We start from the raw sequence: 7,546 nt of genomic DNA on the forward strand, positions 1-7,546 counted from the left end.
ACTTGATTTTAGCTATTAAAATAACTTGTAATTTGCGGAGAGAGCTGGAGTTTCTTCTTGAAGATGTTGAGGAAAGGTGTCGTGGAGAGGTAACCAAGGCTGTCCCGAAAAACAACAATTCCAAGTAGATGTGAAGCCTGATAGAAGCATAAATAATTATATTTAACTGTTGGGGAGGAAAGAGAGTACCCCCCAGAAAACCTATTTTCAAGCCATCGATGATTAGAGTGGGCTGCATTGGGCATTTTTTGTGGGTGTGCTAGGATGGTGTGAAGAGGTTTATATCGTGCTTCGCCAGCTTCTAAAAGGTGTTAACATCATAACATGTTGTGAATATATTGTAGAAATTTCATTTGATTGTGTTTGGCTGATGCAAATAGACCAAAGTGATTAATAATATCCGAGTTGAGTTTGTACTAGATTTTAATCTTCTCATGTTCTACATGTTTATTGTTGATAAATACCTTTCATGGTTGCCATCTTCGCTTTATTAGGTTCATATCTTGTCAGGAGAGTTGTGCCAACTGTGAGATAGAGATATATCTAGGCCCGTACATGGAATGTTTCTATAGGGGGTTTTATTTTTTGAGATCAAAAGCCAAAACATATTGTACAAAGAAAAATAAACATGTAAAGTATGCTAGGCCTGGTATGGCCTAGCGCGTAAGGCGTGCGACTCGTAATCCGAGGGTTGCGGTTTCGCGCCCGCGTCGCGTCAAACATGCTCGCCCACCCAGCCGTGGGGGCGTTATAATGTGACCGTCAATCCTACTGTTCGTTGGTACAAGAGTAGCCCAATAGTTGGCGATGGGTGGTGATCACTAGCTGCCTTCCCTCTAGTCTTACACTGCAAAATTAGGGACGGCTCGGTGCAGTGGGCTAACAACCTACTAAATTAAATACTTGTTGAAGAATCCGCAAGCGATTGCGGCCCTATGTTCCTAGATGGAATCTAATGATGATAACTAACTAAACTAAATAAAGTATGCTAGTGCTATGGGAGTTTAGAGGCATGTCCCACCCAGAAAATTTGTAAAATATAGGTGTTATTAGATTAAAGCTGGAAGTAATTTTGCATGAAATACAGATTAAACATTAGTATAGTTGTCCCCGTAAAATCCACAAACACCCCATGTTGTATCATTGCACTGGGAAATATACTAAAATAAGCATAAGAATGTTTGTTTTATTATAACAAAGCACTCTACCAGGTGGTTAGGGCGCTCGACTCGTAATCTGAGATTCACGGGCTCGAATCCTCGTCACACCAAACACGCTCGCACTTTCAATCGTGGAAGCATTATAATATTACGGTCAATCCCACTATTCTTTGGTGAAAGAATAGTCCAAGAGTTAGCGGTGGGTGTTGTTGACTAGCTGTCTTCCCTCTAGTCTTACACTGCTAAATTAGGGACGACTAGTGCAAATAGCCCTCGCAAACTTCAAAACAAACTCTATCATTTACATGTAGAGAAGTTATTAATTATACAAAGATAGCTTATTATCAGTTTCAACCATTGGCTATCATTTACGTTCTAAAACAGTATTAAAACAATATATTAGCAAACCCCATTCTTTTGCTCCATAAATAACTTACGCACAGTTTCAGATTGCTTGCAATGTCATAAAGATTACGTGTTAAAGTAAGAGCACTCAGTCTTTCTTTGGTTTTTATTCTGCAAGTAATTATTCAACTGGCAGAAAGCAGATGCCGAACATTCACATAAACATAACTTAGTTTACATCACTAAAATAGTCTGCAACTTCCTCATTTTGCTTTACTTCTGCATGGCCTGGCACACCCATTCAGGTAATGAACTATCATGTTGTACTTCGCTTTCCGACATCAATCTGATGACCATCCACTTTGAATTTTATGCAGTACAAATTGTAAGTCACTTGCAAATATTATGATTGTGGCGCTTTATATTATAAAGCTTTTCGTCAGCTTTATATTAAACTTTTAATTTCTCTTACATTTTTTGTCCAGGATGATTTACACAGATCTCCGGTGACGCCATATCTTTATTCTGTAAAAGTGTGTCTGAAACTTGGCTGTGAATAACTATTTTTGTTGGCGCTGTATATCACCTACCTACTCAATATTTTCTCCTAGGATGCCTTGTAGGCATTCCCCTGTCTGGTTATATTGGCGGGGTATTATGAAGCTGAAATATTCCAATAACAAAAGGTAAATTAAAAATCGTTGCACTTCAAGGTCCTAATGAAGAATTTTGTTTGTAAGTACCGTTGGTGTTCTGTAATGTTGCTGAGGCTTGTGAAGTGTAATAGAGTCTTATTTTGGATGGATGAATTACATTCCGTGACTAGTTTTAAACATGTGATTTCTATTTTTTTAATGTTAATTAACTATTTAGTATTCATACTGATCATCAGCAGTGTGTAATCTAGGATAGAGCAGACAGGCCTTTACTAGAATATAAACAGTACTTGTATAGTATTAGTCTGCAGAACGTTGAAGCCTGTCTTACTGTACAATTTAAAGTGTCAAAGAAATACTTTTAAATATATTTAACAATGAAGTTTCGAGAAACCGCTTTTCGTCAGTTGCTTGTAATGTCATATATATAATAGTACTATCTGTAGCAGTCTGTTGTTTGTTATACATCCATGTAATTATTTCGCAAGGTATACATGGACCTACACCAAAATTGGTATGACGGTTCATTAAATTAATGCGGGAATACATACATTTTCTAAATATGCCTTTATCGGTGGCTTTTATTTGGCACTTCTTTGTCTGAAGATAATCTTTTATTAATTATTAGTTATCACCATTAGATTCCATCAAGGAACATAGGGCCGCAATCGCTTGCGGATTCTTCAACAGGGATTTAAGTGAGTAGGTTGTTAGCCTGCTGCACCGAGCCGTCCCTAATTTAGTAGTGTAAGACTAGAGGGAAGGCAGCTAGTCATCACCACCCACCGCCAACTCTTGGGCTACTCTTGTACCAACGAATAGTGGGATTGACTGTTACATTATAACACCCCCACGGCTGGCAGGGCGAGCATGTTTAGCGTGACGCGGGCGCGAACCCGCAACCCTCGTATTACGAGTCGCACGCCTTACGCGCTTGGCCATGCCAGGCCTTTATTAATTATGAATTTGCATAATTTCCAAGGACGGGTACTCCAGCTAGCCTATATACCGTAAGTATAATAGTACTGTCTGTTGTACATTTATGAACTACTTCGAAGGGTGTGAGGGCATCTTAAAACGTTTGGTATGGATATTAAAACCGTTACTGATAAGTAGAGAAACGTCTTAGGTCGAAACGTTGTTCTCTGCTTATCAATAACAGTTTTAATACCCATACCAGCCGTTATGAGGTTCATTTTTATTTAAAGTAGGTTTCTCTCATCAAGAAGGGTGTGAATGGATCTTTACCAAAATTGGTATGGAGGTTAATTCAGCCCATGCGGAAATATATACAAATTTTGAATTTTGCATATCGAGTATTGTGAATTTTATGGGCGTCATTTATCACTACTTTGCACTCTCTTGAGGGATCTTCACCAAATTTGGCATGACATTTGTTAGATCTATGTGGAGATACATGCAAATTTATGGCTTCATATTTTGTATTTTGCACTTTTTATGGGCCTTTTGTGTTTTTACAATTACATATAATGGAAGCAACTTTTCATGCCCTAAGATGACCTTTCATTATTTATGAATTTAGATTAATTCCATCCAGGAAAAGGGCATTCCAGCTAGTAATTAAAGAAATAAACAATTATATTATTTTTAATTAACTATTACGCATCGTTTATAAGGCATGTGCGTTACTGTATATACCCTCTTATCTTTTTCTGCGTTAGTTGGAACAACGACATATCTACGCACTTACAATGCTGAACTCCATGATTCAGTTCTCCACCGTAGATACAGTAGATAGCTCAATTTGGCTTTATCTAAAAAGCAGATAGAGAAACAAGAAACCTTAAATGCCTAGATTATTATAATTTTTACCTCCTGTAGGTCTTTTTTCCATATTTTAACAATAAAAATGGTTAATTACACATGGAGACTTGATTTTATTTATTAAAATAACTTGTGATTTGCTGTTGTTAGATGTATGTGTATATGAGATGTCGTAAAACATAGTTTTAAACAGCATTTAACACTTTCTTTTCCAACAAAGTATTAGAAAGAGGGTTATATGTTTAAAAGCTGGAATAAAAACAATGCGAATTCAAACTAATATTAGTTTGTTTGTTTGTTTTGAATTTCGCACAAAGCTATTCGAGGTCTATTTGTGCTAGCCGCTCCTAATTTAGCAGTGGAAGGCAGCTAGTCATCACCATCCATCGCCAACTCTTGGGCTACTCTTTTATCAACGAATAGTGGGATTGACCGTGACGTTATAACGCCCCCACGGCTGACAGGGCGAGCATGTTTGGCACGACAGGGATGCGAACCCGCGACCCTCAGATTACAAGTCGCACACCTCAACACGCTTGGCCATGTCGGACCTCTAGTATTAGAGAAAATATGTTCTGAAAGTTTAAGCACAGACTTTTTCCTCAATACTTGTAACTGAGAACTTGTGAAATGATTTATCTCATTATGTGGCTTGCACAATATATTTCGATCATTTTAACATTGTGTTGGATTCGTGCATAGATGTAAATAGTTATATTTAAATTGGATTAAAACGTATTATAAAATAATATTATCATCATTTAATTATTCTGGTGTTTTATAGTTGTGTTTGTAAGAGGGTAGTAATGATAATTTCGCGAAAAATTGAAAAGTTTCGATCACAAAATTCAGGAAATGGGTGTAGTACGTTTACATTATGTCATTTCTTTCAGTTCTCGGGTATTATTTAAAATTGTTTTACTTATCTGAAACTACTGCACGATTTTAGGAAATAAGGCATGTAAAAATTATTCGTTGTATTATACCAAAAATAAAGAGAAGCAGAAGATCTATAAACTAATATGCATGAAACTTGGGCAAAGTTCCATGTTCTAGTACGATAGTAGAACTAGAACTTGAAAATACTAATAGTACTAAAATTACATTAGGAATGTTTTGTTGTGTAAAAGAGTAACCGTCACATGATATCAGTTTGTACAAAAGCATTTTATCTGTTGTGAATATTTTTCTACTATTATACATAGGTAAGGACAAATGTACAGTTCAGTATAAAGTATAATTAGAGAAGCAGTTAATAATGAATTAAAAAACTAAGAATAATTATACTATTCCTTTGAAACTATTAATGTTTTAATGTTAAACTTATGTGATTACATAGAAAATTTGGTCTTTTGATGTATTTGATATAAAAGTATGTATTTTTAAACTATATGTGAATGTTTTATTTCATTTATATAGGAAATGAAAAGGTTTTCAATCAAACATAAATTAATAATTGTGGTAATATCATCAATGCGTCATTCAAATTAGTACCATCAAAGGTTTGAACCTTCATTTGATAATGTGATCCAAACCTTGGAAGGTCAAAATCTACCCTTTGTTACAGTTCTGATATATATATATAATTCTTGTTGTTGTTGGGTTTTTTTCCAGGATGAGAAGTATCAAGTTGAAAATATGCTTCATGGTTATTCAGATGTAACAACCAGCAGATGGTTGATTGGTTCTTCAGATAAGTCTTGGAGACTTGAAGCAGAGTTTCAGTTGGAAAAGGCTAGCCTTATCAGTTATCTTGATATTGGTAAGTCAGTCTTAAAGGAAAATTATGTTGTCATGACTTGTATATTAAATAACTAAACTTTTCAACTTGGTAAATGTATTATATTAAGTACCAGCAATGAAATCTTGAACAAAATCACAGAAATAAAACTGAAAGTCTGGTCTAACAAGAAAAGAATGTCAAAGGACTAAAGTGTTTATTTTGTTAAACAGTGGGGTGGTTCTAAAAAAAAAACGTTTTCCTAATTTTGGTTGTTCAGTTACTAAATTTGTTTTTTTTTAATAATTGTTGATTTTGAAAGTTATATTCTTATTAAAATAGTTTTTTAACATAAATGGTATGTAGTATGCAAGAATGTAAAACAAAAGTAAAGTAAATCCATGACATATTTTAAAAGTTATTAATGTTTTTTTTCATTGCAATGTCAATTTATGAACTCAACTAAATAAAAAGAGTAGAGGATAATTCTGAGAATTCTCTTGTGTAAAAATGACCAAATGTATGAATTTGCTATAGAGAACTGGCTTCCGTAGGGCTTATTGAAATTACAGAAATAATGGTGATTCGTGTGGTTGATAATATCAGTTGATAAATGAGTAATTTTTTAACTTTTAATCACTAAGTTTATTCTTATAAATGAATTTTATTGTAAAACTTCTTTAAACAAGTGATATATTAATTTGTAGTTCATTTAATATTTAGATATCAATGTAATTTAGTTTATTGCATCAGTTGCTTATCTGAGTATGTTCATTGTTTGATTTAAAAATTAAGGTTACAAAATAATTTCTGGTCATAAGAGTTTTAAAACATCTCATCTTACTATTGAAAATTTTTATAATATTAAGAAATGTTATCTTCCTTGAAAACATTTTAAGTAAATAAAAAAATATTATCTTACTAAAATGTTTTTGCTGTTACTGCAGAAAATTTCTTATAATGAACAAATGAGGCAAAAAGTGTATAGTTAAACTGAAATTTTAACTATTTATTGAAATGACTGAGAGCTTGTATTATGCTTTCTAAAGAAACTTTGGATATGCAACAATTGAAGTTTTGGTGGGACGATCATTGTGGCCCAGGAATAAACAGCACTTGACTTTTCTTTCAACTGTAGTATTTATGACCCCAACTGATTGTAGGAATGGAAAAAATAATATGGGTGTTCGAATGTTTACAGAAAGTGGTTGATTTTATTCTCAAGCTTGTTTTTCTTTTTTCTTTTATAGCTGTATAAAGAATGTTGATGTAGTCCAAAAACAAGTAACATTTAGTAGATTTAGATTTTGTTTATTTTCCAATATATTTCAAGGTTTATAATGACAAATAATTCTATATCACTATCTGTAAAATCTTAACAATTAAACTAACTTCTCTGATTCAAACTAATTAAATAACTAAATATATCATAATGCTTTCTGTCTCAGTTAAATCATCAACATTTGATTTTAACTAGTAACCAAAATTTTCCTTAAACTATTTATATAGAGCACTTAGATAAAGTTGCCATTAAGGAGAAGTGGGACAGGATTAAAATTATTTGTTGCCAGCCATATAGTAAAAATGTGCAGTTTGGTGAATAATTCTTGCAGCTTGGAAACAATCAGGATAACATCATAGATGCTGCTTCAGAAAGTGTACCAGCTGTTGCATTTAAGTTCTGAAAGAAGGTAAATGATTTAATTCTTTTGTTGTTATTTTTTTATTTGTTTGATTGAGTAATTGTTAGGTAATGTAGTTAGACATCAATCAACCATGTTGAATTCCCGCATTAGTTTTTATAACCTTACTTTAAAGCAGTGCAAGGCATATTGATTTTCTCCTTTCCATTGACCTAGGAAATGAAATGATATTCTCAT

The 7,546-nt window shown here is 33.6% G+C and overlaps 1 long non-coding RNA gene across 1 annotated transcript; it reads left to right on the top strand.

Annotated features, from left to right (window-relative positions):
- Positions 1-4,591: 4,591 nt before the first annotated feature.
- LOC143244721 (uncharacterized) lies at positions 4,592-7,167 on the top strand. The gene is made up of 3 exons (XR_013025291.1): positions 4,592-4,810; positions 5,561-5,708; positions 6,716-7,167. It is a non-coding gene; the product is annotated as an uncharacterized LOC143244721 (long non-coding RNA).
- The last annotated feature ends 379 nt before the right edge of the window (positions 7,168-7,546 follow it).

The sequence above is a fragment of the Tachypleus tridentatus genome, chromosome 2, assembly GCF_004210375.1.
Source record: "Tachypleus tridentatus isolate NWPU-2018 chromosome 2, ASM421037v1, whole genome shotgun sequence".
In the NCBI taxonomy this organism is placed as follows: domain Eukaryota; kingdom Metazoa; phylum Arthropoda; class Merostomata; order Xiphosura; family Limulidae; genus Tachypleus; species Tachypleus tridentatus.